This window comes from Bos taurus, chromosome 18 (genome assembly GCF_002263795.3).
Source record: "Bos taurus isolate L1 Dominette 01449 registration number 42190680 breed Hereford chromosome 18, ARS-UCD2.0, whole genome shotgun sequence".
In the NCBI taxonomy this organism is placed as follows: Eukaryota; Metazoa; Chordata; class Mammalia; order Artiodactyla; family Bovidae; genus Bos; species Bos taurus.
The window spans coordinates 39,787,671-39,815,290 of record NC_037345.1 but is presented as its reverse complement, the minus strand read 5'-3'; the positions used below and the strand labels follow the sequence as shown (position 1 = coordinate 39,815,290).

Genomic DNA, 27,620 nt, shown 5'->3' with positions numbered 1-27,620 from the left:
TATTTAGGAGATCAGGAAATTAAAAGTTTCCAAACCAGTGGTGACAATTTCTGCACAATCTCTGCCTTTCCCCATAACTGAGCTGCAAACAGCTCAATATGCCTAAATATGCAAAATCAGCAATGGCCTTCCTGATTGACTAATCCAATGACTTATCCAAAGTCGTGGGTGCGAGCACTCTCAGAGCCAGGGCCCCTGCTTTCCCCATTCTTGTTTCTGCATCTCTGTTAGCCCTTCTCTGTCTAGTGTTGGGCACAAAAGTGGTCCCTGACCCAGATGGCCTTACGCATTCCTCAGCAGACTGCCCAAGAGACTTTCACAAATTCCTTGTGCACTTTAAATTTTAATAATGAAGACTGTAGACTTACATAAATAATTTGCAAATGGAATTTGAAAGCTAATTTCTTTTGCTCATTAAAATTTAGGATAGCCATATTATACAATTAAGCATAATAGACTCAGTTCACATCTTGTGACATGGACAACTGGCTCTCCCAGGCAGGAAAGAATTTAATTTACATTTAAACACCATTCCCACAGAGTGACAAAAGCTCTCTGCGGTAAAGTTTGAAGTACTTGAAGTTTAGTCAGTGAATTTAGAAAGGGTTTGTGACTGAAGTGCAAAACAAAGAGTAGAGACGCTAATACCCTGACTGCAGCCCTGAGAGAAATCCCGAACCACTCCTGCCCTATAGAAACTGTGAGACGACAGATGCTGTGGTTTTCAGCCACACAAAAAAAGGAAAAGGAAAATGAGTGGATGCTTTGTTAAACACCCACATACACTTCTGGGAAAAGGTATTTTCTCCTCACCTTTTTTTCCCCTCTCATCTTTTCTAACTTGACACAAACTATGCAGCAAATGAACTGGTCCTATTCATTCTAGCCTTGAAGCCACGCACATAGCTCTTTTCCCAGCTACAGTCACGACCAGGAGGCACACACATCCAGGGAGGTGTGCACATCACTGGTGCATGCACACACATACATGCACACATCATTTCATTTATTTTTCAGCGGGGGGGGGGGTAGATTTAAGAAAACACCCATTTATTTTGAGATAAATAAATTCTCCAAAACCATTAAACACAGAGTAAGGGAACTAATATTTAAATGGGAAATGAGGTCATTTGGAGCTAGCCCCAGAAAAGCCTTGAATTCCATATCAAGAAATTTAAACAGCATTACATTGATAGAGCCACTATAGAAAACAGTATGGAGATTCCTTAAAAAACTAGGAATAAAACCACCATATGACCCAGCAATCCAACTCCTAGGCATATACCCAGAGGAAACCAAAATTGAAAAAGACACATGTATCCCACTGTTCATTGCAGCACTATTTACAATAGCTAGAACATGGAAGCAACCTAGATGTCCATTGACAGATGAATAAAGAAGTTGATGCATAATAAAGAATAATAAAGTTGATGAATAATAAAGAATAATAAAGTACATATACACAGTAGAATATTATTCACCCATAAAAAGGAATGCATTTGAGTCAGTTCTAATGAGGTGGATGAACCTAGAGCCTATTATACAGAGTGAAGTAAGTCAGAAAGAAAAAAATAAATATCATATACTAACGCATATATACAGAATCTAGAAAGATGGTACTGAAGAATTTATTTGCAGGGCAGCAATGAATAAACAGACATAGAGAACACACCTATGGACATGGGGAGAGGGGAGGAGAAGGTGAGATGTATGGAAAGAGTAAATGGAAACTTACATTACCATATGTAAGATAGCCAATGGGAATTTGCTGTATGTCTCAGGAAACTCAAACAGGGGCTCTGTATCAACCTAGAGGGGTGGGATGGGGAGGGAAATGGGAGGGAGGTTCAAGAGGGAGGGGATATATGTATACCTATGGCTGATTCATATTGAGGTTTGACAGAAAACAACAAAATTCTGTAAAGCAATAATCCTTCAATTTAAAAATAAATAACATTTAAAAAAAAAAGAAATTTAAACATAGTGTGTGTATGTGATGGAATACCATTTTGAAATTTCCAAAGATGGAGTTGATGTTGAACCAACAGTTAACTGATAGGAAGAAGGAAGTGGAGAGGAAAGGAAATGCAATCAGAGAGACTAGTTAGGGAACTGTGGTTACAGTTTATGGAAAAAAATAACACATTTAACCAGAGATCGCTTGAATCAGATAAGGGGGAAAGTACAGAACTACTGGGGTAGAAGCACATTAGTAATTGATGGCTAGTCAGATGGAAGATGGAGAAGAAACAGTAGGTGCAGTTTCCAGTCTGTGACTGTGTGTGTGATGATGGCAGTAATCATGTTAGGAAATACAGAAGAGAACATAAGTTTGAGGAGAAGGAAGGGTAATTATATGTTCACATTTTTAAAAGTTTGCTTATACTACTGTTATGACATGATGAAAATGACACTTCACCTGTGATCTTCCTCCTCAGATTCCATAACTCCAGTCTAAAGATGAGAAAAACATCAGACAAATTCCAATTGAGGGACATCCTACAATATACATAGCCATGCGTGAATGTTCAATGTCTCAGTCATGTCCAATTCTTTGCAACCTCCATGGACTGTAGCCCACTAGCCTCCTCTGTCCATGGAATCTTCCAGGCAAGAATACTGGAGCAGGTTGCCATTTCTGCCCCATATACATGGCCAGCATTTCTCAAAACCGTCAAGATCATCTAAAACAAAGTCTGAGAAACTGTCACAGCAGAGGGAAGCCCACGTAAACAGGATTTCTAAATTTAATGGGTAGCATGCTGGAACAGAAAAAAACTGTTAGGTAAAAACTAAGGCAATCTGAATAAGTGATACGCTTTAGCTTATTGTTCTAAAAAATAAAATTTGTTCAAAGTTTGCCTAATAAACTTTGATTAAAGTTAGTGTTTGATATTTGCTAACCCATCATGGGAGCTAGCAGAAAAGGCAATGGCAACCCACTTCAGTACTCTTGCCTTGAAAAATCCCATGGACAGAGGAGCCTGGTAGGCTGCAGTCCATGGGGTCGCTAAGAGTCAGACACGACTGAGCGACTTCACTTTTCACTTTCATGTATTAGAGAAGGAAATGGCAACCAACTCCAGTGTTCTTGCCTGGAGAATCCCAGGGACGGGGGAGTCTGGTGGGCTGCTGTCTATGGGGTCGCACAGAGTCAGACACGACTGAAGCGACTTAGCAGCAACAGCAGCAGCAAGGGAGCTAGGGGCCCAGGGAACCAATAAGTTCTTGTTCCCCACCCACAAATACTTCATTACATTAGATCTCATCCCTGATAACTCTGTCACCTCTCCCACCACCCACCTGAATGAGAAAACTGAGATGGAGGAAAGAAACTCATCACCTACCCTTAAAAGCTAGACTTACAGTGTGCTCAGTCTTGTTGAACTCTTTGCAATCCCATGAACTGCAGCCCGCCAGGCTCCTCTGTCCATGAGACTTCCCAGGCAAGAATACTGGACTGGGTTGACATTTCCTTCTCCAGGGAATCTTCCCCACCCAGGGATCAAACCCACATCTCTAGCATCTCCTGCACTGCCAAGCAGATTCTTTACCACTGTGCTAAGACTTTCTAGTACTAATGCTGAAATTCAGAAGGGGTATGTATGGGTGAGATAGCAATGTGACAAGAGAGGGCAAAGCTGGCCAGAGAAGAGCACTTCATTTTCCAGTGGCTGTGTTCAGGGTGCAAACACACCACGATCACATACCTTAAACCTCTGTGCTTTTCGACTTCATCCAACAGACGTTTACTGAGTGGTTAGACAGGCTGTGTACTGTTAGGTGAGAGCCAGATGGGGAAGAATATGCCCCAGCTCCTGCCTGTAAGATGACCACAGTCTATACCAGAGATAGGATGGCAAATGATGATAGTACACTGTCAGAGCAGGGATATTAAAATTGGGAAGAAAAATCATTTGGGGAGTGGATGAGGAGTTAACAATGAATTTTACCTAGGGAGATGGTAAGGAAGAGTCACACCAAAGACAGAGCTTAATACTGGGGCTTCAGAGATAAGCAGGCTCATGCCATGTTAAATGGGAGGATTCAGCATTTGCAAAGACATGGCCATATTCAACTGTATGGTGTACTTGAGGAAGTGGCAGCCAGAGTTTCAGATACAGACTTTCTCCCTGTGGTCTGTGGGAAAGGTCAATCAGGGAGGAGAAGGGCTGGAGTTAGGGAGACCAGGTAAGAAGCTACTGTAATGGTTCCAGCTGGAGATGAAGAAATTCTACAATCAGGAAGAAATAAAATGTCCTCAACCCTCCTACCTTCTCATTCTTCTAGCAAAAGAACCTGAGCCCCTGATGTCTTCTGCTCTTGGCAATGCCGGAAGGCCGGATATTTGTTTCTCGAGCAGCTAGTGGCTAGAGGTTGGCCTCCTCTCATTAGAGAACCCTGAGGTACAGGCCCATGCCTGTTTCAGAATTCACCAAGGAACACCCCCACCATCTGCTAAGTAACCCTCCCTTTCTTCCCAGTACTAGTCCTCTCAGCTCTGGCTGTTAGAAGGGGGCCATGCTTACAGTATGCTGGGGAGCAATTTGGAATAGCTTCAAAACTACAGAGATTTCCATCTATCTCTTGTTTCTAGGAAGATGTGGTCAAGGCCATGGAAATGCAGGCTTCTTTTTCCCTTGAAGGTGGGTGAAGATAACCTGTGACAGACACTTTACTTAGAAGTCACATGGCCTCATGAAACCTCAAGTTTGGTCTTAAATTTTCAGTTTTTGCCAGTTGATATAGCTCAAAGACTTCAAGCTCTGTGACCAGAAGTGGTGGCTCCTGTTAGGATGTAGGCCCTGCAGCTTTGCTTTCCTGGTGCTGAGGAGAGGCACGTGGTGGGACAGTGAAGGGCACAGACTCTGTAGCACACAGACTTGGCTTGGAATCCTAATTCCATCACACACCCGTGATATGACCTCAGACAACCAGTTAACCTCCATATCTGTCTCCCCACTTGTAATAATGGACACAAGAGTATGCACTAACTAGGGCTGTTGTAAGGATTATACTCTAGGTGAAGCGCCTATACACAGCCTGTGACATGGTGACCAAAATTAGCTGGTAGATGCCTTTTGCAGGGCCCACTTGCACCAGTTCCACCCTATGCCTCTGGGTGTGTTATACTGAAGCAGCACACACACCAAGTACCTGCTGATAATACAGCCAGAGGTTGGGGGGTAGTGGCGTGTAGTGGTTAAGGGTTGGAACTCAATTGCCAGGGTCTGAATCCCAGTTACTCCACTTCTGAGTTGTGTGGACCTTAGGCAATAACTTACTCTGTGTGCTCAGTTCTCTCACCTGTAAAATGGAATTAACAATAACTACCTCATAAAGTTACTTTGAGGAGCAAATGAGATTCATCCATTGTACTGCACATGGAGTTCATTCACCTTTGTTGCTGTATACTAAACCACTTTGCAAATATTCTATGATTTATTTACCCTTCTACCCTTGATGAAGATTTCAGCTGTTTCCATTTGGGGGCTATCATAAATAGTGCTCCTACAAAAATTCTTGTACATATCTTTTGGTGAAACCATGCATACACTTCTGGTTCAAGTGGAATTTCTGGGTCAAAGGGTATCAGTTTTAGCAGATATCGCCAATCAGTTTTCCAAAGTGGTTGTTCCAATTTAAATCCCTGCTAGCAGTGTATGAGAGTTCAGTTGCTTCACATCCTCACTAACAATTTTGTGACATTTTCATTTCAGACGTTCTAGTGGATTTACAGCACTATCACACTATAGTTTCAATTTGCATTTTCCAGGTTATATACCTTTCCACGTGTGCATTAAACACCAAGTCATGGATGGAGGAGCCTGGCAGTCTACAGTCCTCAGGGTCGCAAAGAGTCAGGTATGACTCAGTGACTAAACAACAAATAGCATACAGCAAGCGTGCAATAAATGCTAGCTATTATTGCTTTTATTATTATTATTCTGTGGTCTCCAAAGCACAACTTTTCAAACAGGGTCATTGGCACAGGCTTCTAGAAGTTTCTAGACATTTTATACTCTCTTGACCCATCATTTATCTCCCATGGATGCCTTTCCCCATGCCTCCCACTTCTCTTGACTAATTTCTCTAACAGTAACACCCCTTGTTTCCCCCCAAGTCCAGACATACAGAGTAGGAGGAACTGGAGACCAAGTGAGACTTCTGACCTCTGATATACACAGGTTCCCATCCCTGCTCAGGTGTGTCAATTCCAAGAAGACCAAAAAGAACCTTTAACTCAGAGGTTCCAGGCCATCCAGAGTCTCATCCATCTGACCTCACTTCCCTCTAGCTCCTTCCTGATGAATGGTTTTGACAACTTTCTTACGATCACGTCCAAGTCAGAAGTGAATCTTTAATGCTTACTGTTAAGATGCATCACTTGTTTCTAAGTTGTACACTTGATTCCCCTCGCATAGCCAGGATCCTGAGGGGTTTGTTAATGCATAAAGCCACATACCTCAGGGGAAAATTCCATAATGTCCCTAAAACAAGAAGATAGTTAAGCTCTACCCTCAGTTTAGGCTTTACTCGTAAGCTCCAGGAGAGAAGGAAAAAATGATATTGCATAATTGGGGGTGGAGTTACATCTTAACAAGATTTTAGGAAAGAGTAAAAAAGGAAGGCAGTTTAATAATTTCCAAATCAGGTCAAAATTTTTTGCTTATGTTCGTATAAAATATTCTTCAATCTGTAGCTGGGTAAGAGGCTTCCTCTTAGATGAGACTCACCTTTCTTGGTGTACCCTATGGAATAAAAGGTGGGACCCCTGCCTCCAAGGACCTTGTGAGGCAGAAATACTCTGGGTAAAATAAGAATAAATTTGGTACTTTGTTGAAAGGAACAGAAAGAAAGAGAAAGATGCTAAAACACACACACACACACACAAAACCCCAAAAACAAAACAAAAAAATGGTTAAAGGCTGTTCATTGGAATATGTGCATCTTAAATCTTCAGGAAAGGTGCTTACTGCATTAAATTCATAGTGCCAAGTGAATCTTCTGTGGAAATCCATGAAGGAACTGAGATTTGTATGTAGGTCCTCCTGGGACAGAATCGAGAAAGCCTCTATACAAGAATCATAACAAGGTAGAAGAAAAAATTAAGCAAGGGTTCTGGACTCAGTCAAGCTCAGAATAACCAACTTGTTGCAATTTGTGTGGAACTTCTCCAATGTTAGCACTGGAAAGCTCCCATTCCAGGAACTCCCTCTCTCCCAGGCAAACTCTAACTAGGCTGGAAAACTGAGGATTTGAATTAAGTTTACCTAAATTTCCTAAGGCCAGGGAGGTCCCAGTTGACAAATGAATTATAATTAAAATAGCATGTATACTGTTCAGCTTTTGCTTCCTAAGCATGATCTCTTGCTATACAAAAACATATGCACAAAAACACAAACACCCAAAGCACATGCTAAAATTAAAATCAACAACTCTTAACAAGATAAATCCCCCTTTCTGATCAATAACTTAAGCTTCTCACCATGTTACTTACGGGTTTGCACTCCTTTTCATGGAGAAAGATCCACCACTTTGCCTCAGCTCCTGCTTTAAACGCACTAAATCAGCGGCCTTCCCATTGGAAGACCTTCGTTGTGATCCCATACTTTTGATAGGAAGAGAACAGCAACAGAACAAGAGCCTCCCTCTGGAATTCCTCTCATCCCCTTTTTTCTTCCCCCAACACATATGCATCAATATGGAAAAACTGACCTAGGAAGGACTTGTTTTCAAGAGGCTAGGCACAATGACCTCCTGAGCTAAAACTGATTATGTTTTCAATAAATTTAACTCAGACTTTCAATTTTTGTAGTCTTAGAAACCAGGAGAAATAATTTATTAAGAATGGGATCTCATGTCTAAATACCACTCCTAACCTAGAGTACAAATTGTAAGAGTCAAATCAGAACCACATTTCAGGCTTAGTGGGATCAGAATAAAGCAGGATAATCGAGGTGCATTTTAAAGCAAGGCGTGCCTGGATTTTAATTAGAAACCTGGCAGTAACCGGCATCTAGCCTTCATCCTATTCTCTGTGAATGAGGGGTATGAGAGAATAAGAATAATCAAGAATTTGGACCTGAACATTCGCAGCAATCTGGATGGACCTAGAGATTATCATACTAAATGAAGTTGAATCAGACAGAGAAAGACAAGTAACAGATGATGACACGTATATGTGGGATCTAAAATATGACACAAATAGACTTACTTACAAAATAGAAACAGACTCACAGACACAGAAAACAAACTTACGGCTGCCAAAGGGGAAAGCGAGCAAAGGGATAAATTAGGAGTTTAGGATTAACAGATACAAACTACTACATATAAAATAGATAAACATGGTCCTACTGTACAGCATAGATAACTATAAATAGCTTATAATAAAGTACAGTGGAAAAGAATGTGAAATAGAATACATATGTATAATTGTGTCACTCACCTGTACACCAGAAACAAAATACTGCAAGTTAACTATACTTTAATTTAAAAAAGAAAGAACTTGGCCTTGAAAGGTTGAGGGAGTGGCCAAGTGAGATGGCTATAGGCAGAGCAAGTTTAGGAGGAGAGATCAAGGGTTCCATATAGGATATGTCAAGGAGAGAGTTCTAAACTGGAAATATAAGTTTAGGAGTTACTGATATACAGAGAGTATCTGAAGCTGTGACCAAACAACATCACCAAGGAAGTGATGGCAGAGACAGAAATGTCTGTATGTCCATGGGTATGCCACAGGGGTGGGCAGACCAGTATCGCCTCCACGCTCCCTCTCCCCCTGCATCTATGCTCAGTCAGTTCACATAGCAGCAGGCGCTCTTCCATGAGAAGCCAATACTGCTGTCCGCCAAAGAATTTCAGGCTTGGAGATAAAAGATGGACTCAAGCCCAGATCTGCCACCCAAAGGTACTACCTTAGGCAAATCACCTGACTCTGATGAGTTGTTTCTTCACCTGTAAATTGAGAGACAATACTATCTCCCTATAGAATATCTGTGAGTGTTAAGTTGAATAAAAACACTTTGTGAAATGCTTCACACTCTGCAAATTTGTATTATTTATCTCATAATCTCTGATAACTGAAGGGAGAAAATGCTGTGCTTATATTTGCTAAGTCGCTTCAGTCATGTCCGACTCTGTGCGACCCCATAGATGGCAGCCCACCAGGCTCCCCCGTCCCTGGGATTCTCCAGGCAAGAACACTGGACTGGGTTGCCATTTCCTTCTCCAATGCAGGAAAGTGAAAAGTGAAAGTGAAGTCGCTCAGTCCTGTCCGACTCTTAGTGACCCCAGGCTCTTCCATCCATGGGATTTTCCAGGCAAGAGTACTGGAGTGGGGTGCCATTGCCTTCTCCGTGCTTATATTAGTGATTATATTTAAAGTTTAGGATGGTATACATCAATGTTTAAAACACATAACCCTTTAAAACATGTATTTCGTCCTCAGCAACATTCAAAATACACGTACCCTTTGATGCAGCAATTCCAACTGTCCTACAGAATATAGCTGTACAAGGAAAAAGAGAAATGTGTTAGGTGCTGGAAATAATAATAAGATATTGGAATTATCATGTATCATTAATGGGTTGTGTAAATAAATCATTGTACATTCATACAGTAGAATATCAGGTGTTAAATGTAAGGAGAAAATATGTGTACTGACATGAAAAGATGCCCATGACATTTACGTAAAATAATAGCGAGCAAGCTGCAGATGATATGTATAGTATTAACCCAATTTGCTTTGCATTTCCATGCATTCATATTGCACATTTTGGTACATGCATAGTAAAAAGCTAGAAGGATACAAGCCGCACTGTTGAGAGCGGTCACTATGGTCACTGTGTGTGGCTGAGGAGGTCATGCCCCTCTGAGGAATGTGACTGGCACAGCAGAGAATTACTTTCACTTTCTCCTTTTGATACTTTGGAACTCTTTGAAGTTAAAAACAAAAGCTGTTTTAAAGACATACCACAAACCAATCCTGGCAGCCCGAGGTCCTTAGGAGGGTGGCTGCATACATTCAAGACCAGAAGGTCTCTGTTGGGTTACTGATCCTATTTCAGTTTGGCAGGTCAGAGCTTTCCGTCCCACCAATGCATGGGGGTGCCAGTGGAAGCAGTGCACTGAGGGGAAAACACTGGAAGCAAAGCAGGGCCATTTTGGAAAGGAAAAAGGAAAGGCAAATATATTCTGAAAACAGATGGTGTCTGGAAGAGAAAGTGTGTTTTGGCAACAAGAAAGGAAAATCACAGGGGGAAGAGAGAAAAGGAGTAGAAGAGAAACAGCCAAAGGAGGTGGTAATTAAGTGTGAAGCTGAGGATTTCCAAGGGATTTTTTCAGCTTTGGCAAAAGCAGGCCTCTGGACAATTCTGCTGAAGTGCATAGACACCAATTTATATTTCTTTTATTTATTAGAAGTATTCCAAGAGAGCAGTAAGAACCATGATATCCTGACACTACGTTGTCCCCAGTGTTTCCAGTATTAAAGTTTTCAAATAAGGTACTTCTCAGTTACAGTTTTAAAAGGGGACCCAAAGTTAGTTCTCACTCAGTATCATTCTAATATACTTCATATGGTGTCAGACAAAGTCTTGAGTCACTGCCAGTGTTGAGGGGGTTGTGTATGATCCACAGGCTGCCTACTTTGGCCACCTCATGCGAAGAGCCAACTCAGTGGAAAAGACCCTGATGCTGGAAAGATTGAGGGCAAGAGGAGATGGGGATGACAGAGGATGAGATGGTTGGACGGCATTGCCAACTCAATGGACATGAGTTTGAGCAAACTCCAGGAGATAGTGAAGGACAGGGAAGCCTGGTGTGCTGCAGTCCATGGGGTCACAAAGTGTCAGACACAACTTAGCAAATGAACCACAACAATCTGTCTCACCAACTCCTAACACCGTTGCTATTCTTCTCTGGGCTCTGGAGGTCCCCATGGGTCACTGGTTGGGCAGGGGGACAACCATCCATTGAGAGATGCATGACAATCAGGAATCATGCCACATCCCACCTCATTTATAGTATGAACAAAGGCACAAGCATCTCAAATGTCCAATAACCAAGAGATTAATTGATGAATTATTCTACACTAAATTGCTTGATGTCACAGCTGCTCAGGATATCAAAGAGCACCCAGCAACTATGACTGTTCAAGCAGGGAACAGCTGTGAGGGCCAGAGGCCAGCTCCCCTACCCAGTGAAGGAAGGAAGTCCTTATGTCTGCATTGACCCCTCCTGCTATACCACTGACAGTTCACGGACAGGATTACAAAGAGGTTTTGCAGCTGGTCCCAAATAATCTTTTAATGTCACAAAAAGCTGAGCCAAAGCCAAGAATACATTCAGTTCAGTTCAGTCGTTCAGTCGTGTCCGACTCTTTGAGACCCCATGGACTGCAGGACACCAGGCCTCAGTTTACTCAAACTCATATCTATTGAGTCGGTGATGCCATCCAATCATCTCATCCTCTGTCATCCCCTTCTCCTCCCGCCTTCAATCTTTCCCAGCATCTGAGTCTTTTCAAATGAGTCAATTCTTCACATCAGGTGGCCAAAGTATTGGAGTTTCAGCTTCAGCATCAGTCCTTCCAGTGCATATTCAGGACTGATTTTGTTTACAGTGGACTGGTTGGATCTCCTTGCAGTCCAAGGGACTCTCAAGAGTCTTCTCCAACACCACAGTTCAAAAGCATCAATTTTTTGGCACTCAGCTTTCTTTATAGTCCAACTCTCACATAACCATGGCTTTGACTACATGGACCTTTGTGGCAAAGTAATGTCTTTGCTTTTTAATATGCTGTATACATTGGTCATAGCTTTTCTTTCAAGGAGTAAGCATCTTTTATAATTTCATGACTGCAGTCACCATCTGCAGTGACTTTGGAGCTCAAAAAAATAAAGTCTTTCACTGTTTTATCTATTTCCCCATCTATTTGCCATGAAGTGATGGGACCGGATGCCATGATCTTAGTTTTCTGAATGTTGAGTTTTAAGTCAGCTTTTTCACTCTCCTCTTTCATTTTTATCAAGAGGTTCTTTAGTTCTTCTTCACTTTCTGCCATAAGGGTGGTGTCATCTGCATATCTGAGGTTATTGATATTTCTCCTGGCAATCTTAATTCCAGCTTGTACTTCATCCAGTCCAGCATTTCTCATGATGTACTCTGCATATAAGTTAAATAAGTAGGGTGACAATAGACAGCCTTAATGTACTCCTTTTCCTATTTGGAACCAGTCTGTTGTTCCATGTCCAGTTCTAACTGCTGCTTCTTGACCTACATTCAGATTTCTCAGGAGGAAGGTCAGGTGGTCTGGTATTCCCATCTCTTGAAGAATTTTCCACAGTTTGTTGTAATCCACACAGTCAAAGGCTTTGGCATAGTCAATAAAGCAAAAATAGATGTTTCTCTGGAACTCTCTTGCTTTTTCGATGATCCAGTGGATGTTGTGAATTTGATCTCTGGTTCTTCTGCCTTTTCTAAATCCAGCTTGAACATCTGGAAGTTCACGGTTCACGTAGTGTTGAAGCCTGGCTTGGAGAATTTTGAGCATTACTTGCTAGCGTGTGAGATGAGTGCAATTGTGTGGTAGTTCGACAATTCTTTGGCATTGCCTTTCTTTGGGATTGAAATGAAAACTCACCTTTTTTAGTCCTGTGGCCACTGCTGAGTTTTCCAAATTTGCTGACATATTGAGTGCAGCACTTTCACAGCATCATCTTTTAGGATTTGAAATAGCTCAACTGGAATTCTATCACCTCCACTAGCTTTGTTCGTAGTGATGGTTCCTAAGGCCCACGTGACTTTGCATCCCAGGATGTCTGGCTCTAGGTGAGTGATCACACCATCATGATTATCTGGGTCGTGAAGATCTGTTTTGTATAGTTCCGTGTATTCTTGCCACCTCTTCTTAATATCTTCTGCTTCTGTTAGGTCATACCATTTCTGTCCTTTATTGAGCCCATCTTTGCATGAAAAGTTCCTTTGGTGTCTCTAATTTTCTTGAAGAGTTCTCTAGTCTCTCCAACTGTATTGTTTTCCTCTATTTCTTTGCACTGATCACTGAGGAAAGCTTTCTTGTCTCTCCTAGCTAGTCTTTGGAACTCTGCATTCAGATGGGTATATCTTTCCCTTTCTCCATTGCCTTTCACTTCTCTTCTTTTCATAGCTATTTGTAAAGCCTCCTCAGACAACCATTTTGCCTTTTTGCATTTCCTTTTCTTGGGGATGTTCTTGATCCCTGCCTCCTGTACAACGTCATGAACCTCCATCCATAGTTTATCAGGCACTCTGTCTATCAGATCCAGTCCCTTAAATCTATTTCTCACTTCAACTGTATAGTCATAGCGGATTTGATTTAGGTCATACCTGAACAGTCTAGTGGTTTTCCCACTTTCTTCAATTTCAGTCTGAATGTGGCAATAAGCAGTTCATGATCTGAGCCACAGTCCGCTGCCGGTCTTGTTTTTGCTGACTGTATAGAGCTTCTCCATCTTTGGCTACAAAGGATATAATCAATCTGATTTTCGTACTGACCATCTGGTGATGTCCATGCGTAGAGTCTTATCTTGTGTTGTTGGAACAGGGTGCTTGCTATGACCAGTACATTCTCTTGGCAGAACTCTATTAGCCTTTGCCCTGCTTCATTCTGTACTCCAAGGCCAAATTTGCCTGTTACTCCAGGTATTTCTTGACTTCCTACTTTTACACTCAAGTCCCCTATAATGAAAAGGACATGTTTTTTTGTGTGTAAGTTCTAGAAGGTCTTGTAGGTCTTCATAGAACCGTTTAACTTCAGCTTCTTCAGCATTACTGGTCGAGGCATAGACTTGTGATACTGAATGGTTTGCCTTAGAAATGAACAGAGATCATTTTGTCATTTTTGAGATTCCATCCAAGTACTGCATTTCTGACTCTTTTATTGACTATGATGGCTACTCCATTTCTTCTAAGGGATTCTTGCCCACAGTAGCTGAGTGGCACTGGAATGGCAGCTGCACAGTGCTGGAGCGACTGTAAGGAGATAACCAATGTCCAAGGCCAGAGAAGCCCCAGCAAGATAGTAGGTACTGGTGCGGTGACTGCACAGCGCTGGAGCGACTTTGAGAAGATCCTGTATGTCCAAGGGCTAAGGAGAAGCCCCAGAAAGATGGTAGGAGGGGCGAAATGGTGTTTAGAACCAAATCCCTTACCCGCCAGAGACACTCAGAGGGCTCAAACATACCTTGTGTGCACAGGTCCCAGAGACCCCACAGAGACTGAGACAGAACTGTGTTTGAGTGTCTCCTGAGGAGGTACGGGTTAGCAGTGGGCTGCTGTAGGGGCAGGGGCTCTGTATGCAGTAGACTTGGGTATGGCATAAGCCCTCTTGGAGGAGATTGCCATTGACCCCACCATAGAGCCACCAGAATTTACACAGGTGGAAAACAAACTCTTGGCGGGCACAAACAGAACCTTGTGTGCACCAGGACCCAGGAGAAAGGAGCAGTGACCCCACAAAAGACTGACACAGACTTGCCCAGGAGTGTCCAGGAGTCGGTGGTGGCCTGCTGCAGGGTTGAGGGCACTGAGAGTATCAGTGCATACATGGGACCTTTTGAAGGAGATCGCCATTATCTTCATTACCGCCACCATAGTTTGGCCCCAGGTCAAATAACAGGGAGAAAGCACAGCCCCATCCATCAACAGAAAATTAGATTAAAGATTTATTTAGCATGGCCCCTCCATCCAAGACCCAGTTTCCCCCTGTCAGTCTCTCCCATCAGGAAGCTTCCATAAGCCTCTTATCCTTGTCCATCAGAGGGCAGACAGACTGAAAACCACAATCACAGAAAACTAACCAATCTGATCACATGGACTACAGCCTTGTCTAATTTAATGAAACTATGAACCATGCAGTGTAGGGCCACCCAAGATGGATGGGTCATGGTGGAAAGTTCTGAAATAACCTGGTCCACTGGAGAAGGGAATGGCAAACCACTTCAGTTTTCTTGCCTTGAGAACCCCATGAAGAGTATGAAAAGGCAAAAAGATGCAACACTGAAAAATGAACTCTCCAGGTCGGTAGGTGCCCGACATGCTACTGGAGAACAGTGAAGAAATAACTTCAGAAAGAATGAAGAGACTGAGCCAAAGCAAAAACAGCACCCAGTTGTGGATGTGACTGGTGATAGAAGCAAGGTCCAATGCTGTAAAGAGCAATATTACATAGAAACCCGGAATGTTGGGTCCATGAATCAAGGCAAATTGGAAGTGGTCAAACAGGAGATGGCAAGAGTGAACATTGACATTTTAGGAATCAGCGAACTAAAATGGACTGGAATGGGTGAATTTAATTCAGATGACTATTATATCTACTACTGTGGGCAAGAATCCCTTAGAAGAAACGGAATAGCCATCATAGTCAACAAAAGAATACATTATGAAGTCTCAAAGTATCAGTTCTACCTTCGGGATAAGATGTATACCATGCACCAAAATGAAGGTCAAGAGACAAATCTTTTCAAACATATATATATATGTACAAGTTTTTTTCTTATGTACACTCATAAATATATATGTATGTATGGTGTACGTGTATGTGTGTTGCTTGGGGCTCAGTTCTGGACAAATAGCTTTGAAATGTCTATTAAACATCCAAACAGAGATGTCAAGTAGGTGGCTGAATATATGGTCTTAAGAGTTAAGGAGAATGGTCTAGGCTGGAGACATTTACTTGGACACTGCGGTAAGTAGAACAATGTTCTTCCAAAGATGTCTATGACCTAATCCTCAAAACTTGTGAAAATATTCTCTTAAATGGCAAAAAAAAGACTTGTCAAATGTGGTTAGGGTATGGACCTTGAGGTGGGGAGATTATCCTGTTATATGAGTGGACCCAATCTTATCAGATGGGACCTTAAAAGCAGAGAATTTTTCTCAGCTGTGGTTAGAGAGAGCTGACAAAGGAAGAAGATTCAGAGATATAAGATTCTGATAAAGAATAAAACAAACTAAGGAATGTAGATTCCATCCTGAAGGAAATCAGTCCTGAATGTTCATTGAAAGGACTGATGCTGAAGCTGAAACTCCAATACTTTGGCCACCTGATGCAAAGAACTGACTCATTGGGAAAGACCTGGATCCTGTAAAGATTGAAGGCGGGAGGAGAAGGGGATGACAGAGGATGAGATGGTTGGATGGCAGCACTAACTCAATGGGCATGAGTTTGAGTAAACTCCAGGAGCTGGTGATGGATAGGGAGGCCTGGCATGCTGCAGTCCATGGAGTAACAAAGAGTCTGACATGACTAAGCGATTGAACTGAACTGAAGGAATGTAGAAGGCCTCTAGAAGATGAAAAAAACAAAGAAATGGATTCTCCCTTGGCGACTCCAGAAAGGAACACAACTCTGTTGACAAGTTACTGTAGCCCAGTGAGACTGTGTCAAACTTCTAACCTAAAAAGCTGTAAAATAATAAATCAGTGTTGTTTTAAGTCACTAAGTTTGTGGTAATTTGTTAAGCAGCAAAGGAAAACTAATGCCAGCATCATTAATATATAGATGGTATTTAAATCCATAAAATGGGATAAATAGAGACAGAAAAGAGAAGAGGTCTTGGGGACTGAGTTTTTGTAAGTTTGAATATTAAGTCAGAGAAATGAGAAAGACCCAACTGAGCATGAGGCAGAAGAAAACATAAGAAAGCGATATTCTAGAAGCCGAATGAAGAGTTGGTGTCACCTGTGGCTGAAGGGCCAGGTGAAACGAGAGCAGAATTAGCAAACAAGACAGATGAGGGAGAGCACATGTGCTCAGGCCAGCTGGCACACAGAAGGAAAAGAGTGGACCCTGGTCCTCACCACCCAAGCCACAGTGATGGGAGAGACACACAAATGGCACCCACTCAAGAATGTGACTTCGTCACACACAGGGACTCCAGTTACCAGCACACATGGCCCAGCCAGAATCCTGGAACATTTCCAGAATATCAGCACTCTTTCCCACTGGGGGAGGGAAGGTGTGAACGTCAGCAGCAAGAAGATAGAGGAGCAGGAAGACTTTCAACCTTCGCTTACAGACCTACACTGTTGTCTCTCCTTCTACCATATGATATAGTTTGAGACGTCCAAGGCCCTAACTTGTGAAACGGCACATACTCCAAGTCCAAGAAAGTTAACATTTTATCTCAAGAGCAGTAAAGTTTTTCCTTAGGAAAAAATACGAGGTCATCAAAATAAAAATACACAACCTTCCAGGACCTGACATTCCATGTCAGTCATAGCCTCAGAACAACCTTTTATGTTTTCCCTTCCTTTGCCCCAAAACTCATGTTAGTTACACATCTACAAAAGAATGAATGAAATCATGTATGAAGGACCCTTGTGGCCTGTGACAAATATAGCCCACGCAACACTGCCTCATGCTGACTTATAATGACTTGTTCAGCTGTTGATCTTCTCCACTAGACTGAGAAGTCCTCAAAGAGGTGAGACTGTGCCCTTTCATCATTGAATAGTAAAAACAATAATCCATTAACTACCTGTTCATTGAACTAGTAATACGTGTCAGACGCAATGCTAATTGTTTTCAGGCATTTAACCCTGACTTTCCTGGTGGCTCTGTCGGTAAAGTGTCTGCCTATGATGTGGGACACCCGGGTTCAAATCCTGGGTCGGGAAGATCTCCTGGAGCAGGAAATGGCAACCCACTCCAGTATTCTTGCCTGGAAAATCCCATAGACGGAAGAGCCTGATAGGCTACAGTTCATGGGGTCGCAAAGAGTCGGACACGACTGAGCAACTTCACTTTCATTTTCAACCTTCACGCAACCCTAGGAGATGGTATTATTTACTTCATTTCTCAGAAAAGAAACTTGATATTCAGAAACATTAAGAAACTCACGTAATAGTCAAACTAACTTAAGAGAGTGGCAGAGTTACTCAATGTCAAATTCTGTGCTGAATAAGGCCACCTCCATTCACATCCTAATTCCTGGAATGCATGAATTACCTTCTATGAAAACTATGATTTTGCAGGTATGAATAAGGATTTTAAGGTGAGGAGATTATGCTGGACTATCCAGGGCTCAATGTAATCACAAGAATCCTTGTAAGAGGGAAAGAGGAGATCATATTGAATAGCAGGAGATGTGACAACAGAAACAGGAAGTGAAGTGATTCAAGGAAGGAGCCATGAACCAGGGAACGCAGGCAGCCTCTAGAAACTGGAAAGGACAAGGAAACAGACTTTTCCCTAGAGCCTTGAGAAGGACACACCTGCCAATACCTTGATTTTAGATTTCTGACCTCCAGAACAGGAAGATAGTAAATTTGTGCTTACGACACTAAGTACCTGGTTACAGTAGCCATGGGAAACTGACACAGCGCTCTGTGCCTCTGCCCTTATATGTCCCATCATCCTCATGACCTAAGGGAGGCAAAGGATGTTTGCTAAGTCAATTACAAATGAGAAAGAGATCTTCCTCTAAGAATTCTCCTACCTGACCCAACCCAAATTCCTGACCAGGAGAATAAAGCCTTCCTCAAACAGAGGCAGGTGGAAGCAGCCCAAGTATGTCTGGGGTGATACTGGTGGTTTTTTAATTGCTAAGTTGAATGGGTACGCTAGTTACAGGCTGAAGCTCATGCTATGCCAGTCAGTGTGCCTTTGGAAGACATGAAAAAATGCAACCCTAATTTACAGCAATAATTTAAAGCCATGGGGGCTGGAGGGAGGTAGGAGATGAGGGGAATTGGGTATTTTTATGTTCTACTTCCTGCAACAGTGCATTAAACATCACAGTGATTCAGCTGAAATTATAAGCAGCATGTGTAAAAAGATGAAATCATATTTTACAGTATAATTCCTTTATAAAAATTATTTCATAGCAAATTAGAACAATGAATACACTTGTACATACAGCAAATGCACATAATTCTACCTTCCTATTTCTCTGAGATCATTACGATCCATTCTTTTTTTTTTTTTTTCCCCCTGTAATAATTGCCAGTTTTATTCCTCTGGCTAAGAGATCCAGAGGTATTTTGAGGTTTACATTTTTTTTTAATAGTTCTATCATCAAGAGTTTAGGTGCCCCCATTGACCTTATAAGCTGGTTGCAAATTATTTGATTGACTCTTAATAAAAAAAACTTTATCTTCATGTGTGTGATGTGTTCATTTAAAAAATGCATTTAAGCAAAAAGAAATAAAAAACATCACACAGAAACAAGCACAGTTTAATTTCTGATATATGCATGTACATATACACACAAGCATACACACACAATTTGAGACTTTGTCTGCTGCAACGGCACATGAGCGCGGCCAAGAGGAGCTAGCCGGTGCCCAAGGGCAGGGGCGGTGGCTGAGAGGAGCTACCCGCATCAGAGGTAAGGAGCAGCGGCTGCACTTTGCTGGAGCAGCCGTGAAGAGAGACCCCACGTCCAAGGTAAGAGAAGCCCAAGTAAGACGGTAGGCACTGAGAGAGGGGATCAGAGGGCAGACAGACTGAAACTACAATCACAGACAACTAGCCAATCTGATCACACAGACCACAGCCTTGTTTAACTCAATGAAACTAAGCCATACCGTGTGGGGCCACCCAAGATGGCCAGGTCATGGTGGAGAGGTCTGACAGAATGTGGTCCACTGGAAAAGGGAATGGCAAACCACTTCAGTATTCTTGCCTTGAGAACCCCATGAACAGTATGAAAAGGCAAAATGATAGGATACTGAAAAAGGAACTCCCCAGGTCAGTAGGTGCCCAATATGCTACTGGAGATCAGTGGAGAAAAAACTCCAGAAACAATGAAGGGATGGACCCAAAGCAAAAACAACACCCAGTTGTGAATGGGACTGGTGATGGAAGCAGGGTTCGATGCTGTAAAAAGCAATATTCCATAGGAACTTGGAATGTTAGGTGCATGAATCAAGGCAAATTGGAAGTGGTCAAACAGGAGATGACAAGAGTGAACATCAACATTCTAGGAATCAGTGAACTGATTTGTAGATGGACTGGAATGGGTGAATTTAACTCAGATGACCATTATATCTACTACTGTAGGCAGGAATTCCTTAGAAGAAATGGAGTAGCCATCATAGTCAACAAGAGTCCAAAATGGATGCAATCTCAAAAATGACAGAACGATCTCTGTTTGTTTCCAAGGCAAACCATTCAATGTCACGGTAATCCAAGTCTATGCCCCGACCAGCAACACTGAAGAAGCTGAAGTTGAACAGTTCTATGAAGACGTACAAGACCTTCTAGAACTAACACCAAAAAAAGATGTCCTTTTCATTATAGGGGACTGGAATGCAAAAGTAGGAAGTCAAGAAACACAGCAACACTGGAGAAGCTGAAGTTGAACAGTTCTATGAAGACCTACCGGAGAAGGCAATGGCACCGCACTCCAGTACTCTCGCTTGGAAAATCCCATGGACGGAGGAGCCTGTTAGGCTGCAATCCATGGGGTCGCTAAGAGTCGGACACGACTAAGCAACTTCACTTTCACTTTTCACTTTCATGCATTGGAGAAGGAAATGGCAGCCCACTCCAGTGTTCTTGCCTGGAGAATTCCAGGGACGGGGGAGCCTGGTGGGCTGCCGTCTATGGGGTCGCACAGAGTTAGACACGACTGAAGTGACCTAGCATAGCGTAGCATAGCATGAAGACCTACAAGACCTTCTAGAACTAACACCCAAAAAAGATGTCCTTTTCACTATAGGGGATTGGAATGCAAAAGCAGGAAGTCAAGAAACACCTGGAGTAACAGGCAAATTTGGCCTTGGAGTACAGAATGAAGCAGGGCAAAGGCTAACAGAGTTCTGCCAAGAGAACGCACTGGTCATAGCAAACACCCTCTTCCAACAACGCAAGAGAAGACTCTACACATGGACATCACCAGATGGTCAACACCGAAATCAGATTGATTATATCCTTTGCAGCCAGAGATGGAGAAGCTCTATACAATCAGCAAAAACAAAACTGGGAGCTGACTGTGGCTCAAATCATGAATTCCTTATTGCCAAATTCAGACTTAAATTGAAGAAAGTGGAGAAGACCACTAGACCATGCAGATGGTGACTGCAGCCATGAAATTAAAAGACGCTTACTCCTTGGAAGGAAAGTTATGACCAACCTAGAGACATTATTTTGCCAACAAAGGATCGTCTAGTCAAGGCTATGGTTTTTCCTGTGGTCATGTATGGATGTGAGAGTTGGACTGTGAAGAAGGCTGAGCGCCGAAGAATTGATGCTTTTGAACTGTGGTGTTGGAGAAGACTCTTGAGAGTCCCTTGGACTGCAAGGAGATCCAACCAGTCCATTCTGAAGGAGATCAGCCCTGGGATTTCTTTGGAAGGAATGATGCTAAAACTGAAACTCCAGTACTTTGGCCACCTCATGCAAAGAGTTGACTCATTGGAAAAGACCCTGATGCTGGGAGGGATTGGGGGCAGGAGGAGAAGGGGACAGCAGAGGATGAGATGGCTGGATGGCATCACTGACTCGATGGACGTGAGTCTGAGTGAAGTCCAGGAGTTGGTGATGGACAGGGAGGCCTGGCGTGCTGCGATTCATGGGGTCACAAAGAGTCAGACACGACTGAGCAACTGAACTGAACTGAACTGATATACCTGAATATGCTGCTTTGTAACCTGCTATGTTGGAATGAACATATTTTCATGCATATGTGTGAAATTTCCCAATCGAAAAATAGACCTAGAGAATGTGTCAAAATACAAAATGCAGATGCTGATAACAAGGAAAACTACCTAAAACAAAACTCCACCAGATGATCAAAATAAAGCAAAAGTCAAAGATACATCAGGAAATGCTAACAGAAAGCAGGGGCCAGATTTTAATATCGGACAAAAAAGAATTCAAGGCCTAAACCACATGGGATAAGGACGGCTGCGTGAATGTCTTTGCTTCCAATGCATCATCACAAACAGGCTTCTTATTCTTCTTATCTCTTCCCTAAGCCTTTCCAACTCATCTGTTCCTCTTGTCATTTCTTCAGGGTCTAAATGCTTAATAGGAGCATCCTCTTTATATCTCTAACCAGGCTGAGTCAGCCCTCCTCTAAGGTTTCCTTCTGCTTCCTGGCTTAAACCTTCTTCAGAAGGTTGAGGATTTCTTTCTGTCTCCTGTGGTACAGCTTCCAAAGGGCGGTCTTCCTCAGCCTGTGGCATGTTCTGTGGTTTTCCTTTATTTTCTTCACAAGACTTTTGCATGTTGAGTATTTTTCAGTTTCCTTTTTGAATAAATTAACCCTGCAGGGATCCAGGGAATTTTCCTCCATCTTCCCTCAGTCAATTTGGGTGGCTCCCCAAAGACCAAGAGTCTGGTTCCCTTCAAGCAAGGAGTGGGTGACTCAAGTTATTTCTAAATTGTTTCTGTGTCTCTCTTGGGATCCTCAACTAGCTCTGGTCCATTCTTTAAACAAAGAAGATGGCATCTTCTCTACTGGTATCCATAAGGAGGCAGTTTTCCAAATTAATAAATTCAATGTACCTCATAGTTTAGCTCCTTTAGAAACAAAGAGCTGGAAGTCTGAACACTTAAGGCTTCACAAATGATTCATTGTGCCGTGAAGGATTATTTTCCCTCCCTGTATCCCAGTTTCTCTAGTCAGGTTAAAGTCCTACACTTAGTAAAAACCTCAAAACAGTTTTTGAGCTTTTAAGAACAAGTATTAACAGAAGTGAGGGCTTCCCTGGCTCAGACGGTAAAGAATCCACCTGTAATGCAGGTGACCCGGGTTCAATCCCTGGGTCGGGAAGACCCCCTGGAGAAGGAAATGGCAACCCACTCCAGTATTCTTGCCTGGAGAATCCCACGGACAGAGGACCCTGGTGGGCTATAGTCCATGGGGTCACAAAGAGTTGGACACGACTGAGTGACTATACAAGATATGACAATTAACCTAAACAGAACTAAAGCAATCGTTTAGAACTGAATCTCAAATTCACAAAGGTTTGTATTCCATAATCTATTTGTAGCTGACACAGAAGGTAAAATAAATTATTGGGTAAGTCTAAGGTAAATTCAGTCACTGCCCTCGGTCTGGTCTTCTGATTGGACTGGCAATCCCCATGGTGTTCCCAGCTTGCCTGATTTTGCAGCCAAGGTCCCCAGGGGTCCTGAGCGCTTTAGAATCTGAATAAATTACACATCCTAAGGGTCCATTGAGACCACCAGAAACTCAATTTATTTTTGACCTGAGACAAGATTTTATTGCTTCTCAGATTAACAGTTAAAAATGGTTTGCTTTTCTGCCTCTGGGGTGTTAGTTTGATATATAAGGCAGAGAGATTATTAAATCTTCGCTGCCTTCCAAAGATGTAAATTAAACCACAGCATCTCCTTAGCCACCTCCCCTGTATGAGCTGGAGATTTATTATTAACTTGTCACTCTCGCATGCTCATCAAAACAAGTAGCACCATGATTAATTACACCTGTTTATTTAAGGGTACCTGTCATTTCAACTTTCTGTAGACAGGATATTACAGTCTCTTGATTTCTTAGCTGAACTAGAGCTAAGGAGTTTTAGAGGGGAAGAGAGAATCACTGTCCTCTTGTAATTATTTCCACAAATATATTTGAAAGAAAGGTGGTCCATATGCAACTGCACAATGTTGTTTTCATTTTAAATGAAGCTGACATAAACCACCCATTACTTACTAAATGCTTTTCATGTACAGTAATGGTACTAGGTATACCTAGTTCAAAGCAGTGAATAGTCCTTGCCCCCATGGAGTTTATAGCCTTGATATCCGCTCCCCAAGGCATTTGTCTCTCCATATTATGAAAACAGGAGATAACAGAGCAACATTGAGAACCTGGATAAAAGAAAAGCAAAGCAAAACATACCCCTTCTAAGGTAAGTTTACACTAAGTGAAATCAAAGTTGCTCAGTCGTGTCCACCTCTTTGCAACCCCATGGATGTGGCCTGCCAGCGGGCTCTTCTGTCCATGGAATTCTCCGGGCCAGAATACTGCAATGGGTAGCTGTTTCCTTCTCCAGGTTTCTTCCCAACCTAGGGATCAAACCCAGGTCTCCCACACTGCAGGAGGATTCTTTACCGTCCGAGCCACCAGGGAAGCTCAAGTTTGCACAAAATAGACACTAAATTGAACCAGGATTAATAAGACACCTGCAAGATTCATTCCCTCCTCTGGGTCCAGTGTAGGTCTGCAGGACTGAACTACATTAAAACCATGGCATTTCACCTCTTTTATTTTCCCCTCCCTATACCTGTAATGTAACATATTATCTGATTACCTGAATACCCACTGAAGCACAGGAAGCTTTCAAATGAAATTTTAGGCAGGGTTGCCTGACCTCTGATCTGCCACAAGAAAACATCACCTTTACCACTTTAAATTTTAGGATAGAAAGTGTGAAGGAAAGTGAAGTCGCTCAGTCATGTCTGACTCTTTGCGACCCCATGGACTGTAGCCTACCAGGCTCCTCAGTCCATGGAAATTTTCCAGGCAAGAGTACTAGAGTGGGTTGCCATTTCCTTCTCCAGGGGATCTTCCCGACCCAGGGGATGAACCCAGGTCTCCTGCATTGCAGGCAGATGCTTTACCATCTGAGCCACCAGAGAAGCCCAATTTTAGGATAATTACCTTTTAAAAAAAAAAGATTCCTGATTATATTCCTGTTTCTCTTTTTTAAAGTATTTATTATGGAAGTTGACAAAAACTACAATAAATATGAGATAATAAAATAATTACCTATTATCTAGCTTCAGTAATTGTCTATATTTTGTCATTCTTGTTTTTACCTATCAAATTTCTCTCTCCCTTCACCTTCATTTTTATTTTTGAGCATTTTTAAATAAATTCCCACTATCATAACATTTCACCTCCAAATACATCAGAATTTATAACAAATAATATTTTTTAAAAAACATAACTGTAATATCTTTATAATACTTAACTGAATAACAATATTTATACCTAAGTCCATGTTCAAATGCTCCTGATTGTGTAAAAATAATTATTTTGGACTAAAACAGGACCCAAACAAAGTCTACACATTGGATTTGGTTGATGTGTCTTTCATTTACACCTCCATGTCCTTTTGAATATAGCCAAAATGACCTTCAATATTTGATTTTTATCCAAGATAAACAAATTCATCCAAAGTTAACATATGTTCCCAGTGAAATCTCATTATGTAATATTTTCAAGGACAGAGTGATCACACAATTTACCATTCAAATAAAGAAAACTCTTGAGTGAAAGGGGGACTATACTGGTATAAACCAGGACAAAGAGTCATCCTACCAGCAGAGATTCTGGGGTGGGGGGCGGTGAGCAGGGTAAAAAGAAAAAGTAAGTTTGGGGTTTCTGGTTTCTACTTGGGTATCAATAGCTGGAAAAAGACCTTACAATTGAAAAAAACATTCAACAAACTGCAAGTCAATGACCTTTCCTGAATCCATCAAAGAGCTGAAGTTGAAGAAATGTCAACTAGCCCCAAATCTGAGAGACAAATGCCTACAGGGAGATGGGAAATGCAAGCATGTGTTTACTTGGGGCATTTGAATATTGGTAAGAAGAATTCACCTAGAATTGTATTGGTGGAGGCTAAGTACTGGCTGGTGACAGAATTTGGAGCTCTAAAGGCTGCAGATAAAGGGAACTTCACGTCACTCACTGGCCCCTCTTTCAACAGATTTCAATGGGTACTCACAAAAAAAATATGACAGGAGTCCTGAGAAAGCAGTCCTCATGGTACAGGCTTAGGGGAGGGCAAGAGCAGCTGTGCAGGAAGGCCATGGAGCCCTGCGCAGATTCTTCTTCTCTATCTCCCCTATTTAAAAAATAATAATAATACCACTTATGTAGTAATACCACTTACATGGTATTCAAAAAAGCAAGAGAAAGAACCCACAATGCCAAGAGACAAAACAATTAAGAGAACCAGACTCACATATGACACTGATATTGGTACTATCAGATAGGGAATTTTAAATAACTATGAAAAATACTGCAAAGGCTCTGGTGGAAAAAGTAGACAATACTCATTGTCAAATGAGTCATTTCAGCAGAAAGGGAAACTATAAGGAAAAAAAAATGAGAAGCTAGAAATAAAAACACAGTAATAGAGATCAAGACTGTTACTGACAGTCTCTTCGGTAGACTTAACAAAGCTTAATCAGCAAATTTGAAAAATATACAAACTGAACAAAGAAAAAAAATTTAAAAATAAAAACAGAGTATAGCATCCAAGAACTATAAGACAACAAATGATCTAATAGATGTGCAATTACGACTCCAGAAGGAAAAAAGACAAAGAATGTGATAGAATAAATATTTTAAGGGATAATGGCTAAGAATTTCCAAAATTAATGGCATATATCAAACTATAGATCTAAACTACCAACCAAGATAAATACCCAAGTCAGATGTATACATATTAAAATTCAACCTCTGAAAACACAAAATAAAGAGAAAATCTTGAAAGCAGTCAAAGGTGGAAAAAAGACATATTAATTACTAAAGAGAAATAAATGTATTAATAACAATTACAACAGTCATCTTGTTAGAAATCATGCACCTAAAAGACAGTAGTGTGACATTTTTAAAGGCCTAAACAAGAGTGACTTCATCAAGACTGTGGAGTAGGAAACACCCCCCACAAAGGGTTAACAATTAGACACCGATCCATGAATGAAAATAGCTCTGGGAGAGCTCAGGACCCCACTTAAGAACAGTTCAGTTCAGTCGCTCAGTCGTGCCAATTCTTTGTGACCCCATGGACTGCAGCACACTTAGCAACACAACGGAGCCAAAAAATTGAAAATAACCACACAAAAAAGATAGGAAGAATAGTTTCATTTTGTCTGCATCATTTCCATCCCCCAGGCTGGCCCTGCTCAGTGCTAAGAGGAAACTCCTCAGCCTGAGAATGTTTCCCTCATCAATAACAGGAACCAGCTTACCCAGCCTTCAAAAAATTAAAAATAAAACTGTCATGTAATCCAGTAATTTCCCTTCAGGGTATATACCCAAAGAAAACAAAAACACTAATTCAAATACATATACATACACACACACACATATATATATATGCATTTCCCTCATAGCTCAGTTGATAAAGAATCCACCTGCAATTCAGAACCTGGTTTGATTCCTGGGTCGGGAAGATCTGCTGGAGAAGGGATAGGCTACCCACTCCAGTATTCTTGGGCTTCCCTTGTGACTCAGGTGGTAAAGAATCCACCTGCAATGTGGGAGACCTGGGCTCAATCCCTGGGTTGGGAAGATCCCCTGGAGAAGGGAAAGTCTACCCACTCCAGTATTCTGGCCTGGAGAATTTCATGGACTGTATAGTCCATGGGGTTTCAGAGTCAGACACGACTGAGCAACTTTCACTTTCATGTTCAATGTTCACTGCAGCATTAAATTTAGAATAGCCAAGATATGGAAGCAAGCTATCCATCAACAGATGAGTGGATGAAGGATATGTGGTATATATACAATGGATTACTCAGTCATAAAAAAAATAATTTTGCCGTTTGAGACAACATGGTTGGATCTAAATGGTATTATGTTAAGTGAAATATTAATAAGTCAGAGAAAGACAACCTATGATCTCATTTATATGTAGAATAT

The 27,620-nt window shown here is 41.7% G+C and overlaps 1 protein-coding gene and 1 pseudogene across 1 annotated transcript in view; both read right to left on the bottom strand.

Annotated features, from left to right (window-relative positions):
• Positions 1-27,620, bottom strand: part of LOC112442305 (hydrocephalus-inducing protein homolog) — a 316,573-nt gene that overhangs the window by 203,503 nt on the left and 85,450 nt on the right. The gene's annotated exons all lie outside the window — the stretch shown is intronic.
• LOC132342830 (transcription elongation factor A protein-like 8) lies at positions 1,015-25,689 on the bottom strand (annotated as a pseudogene).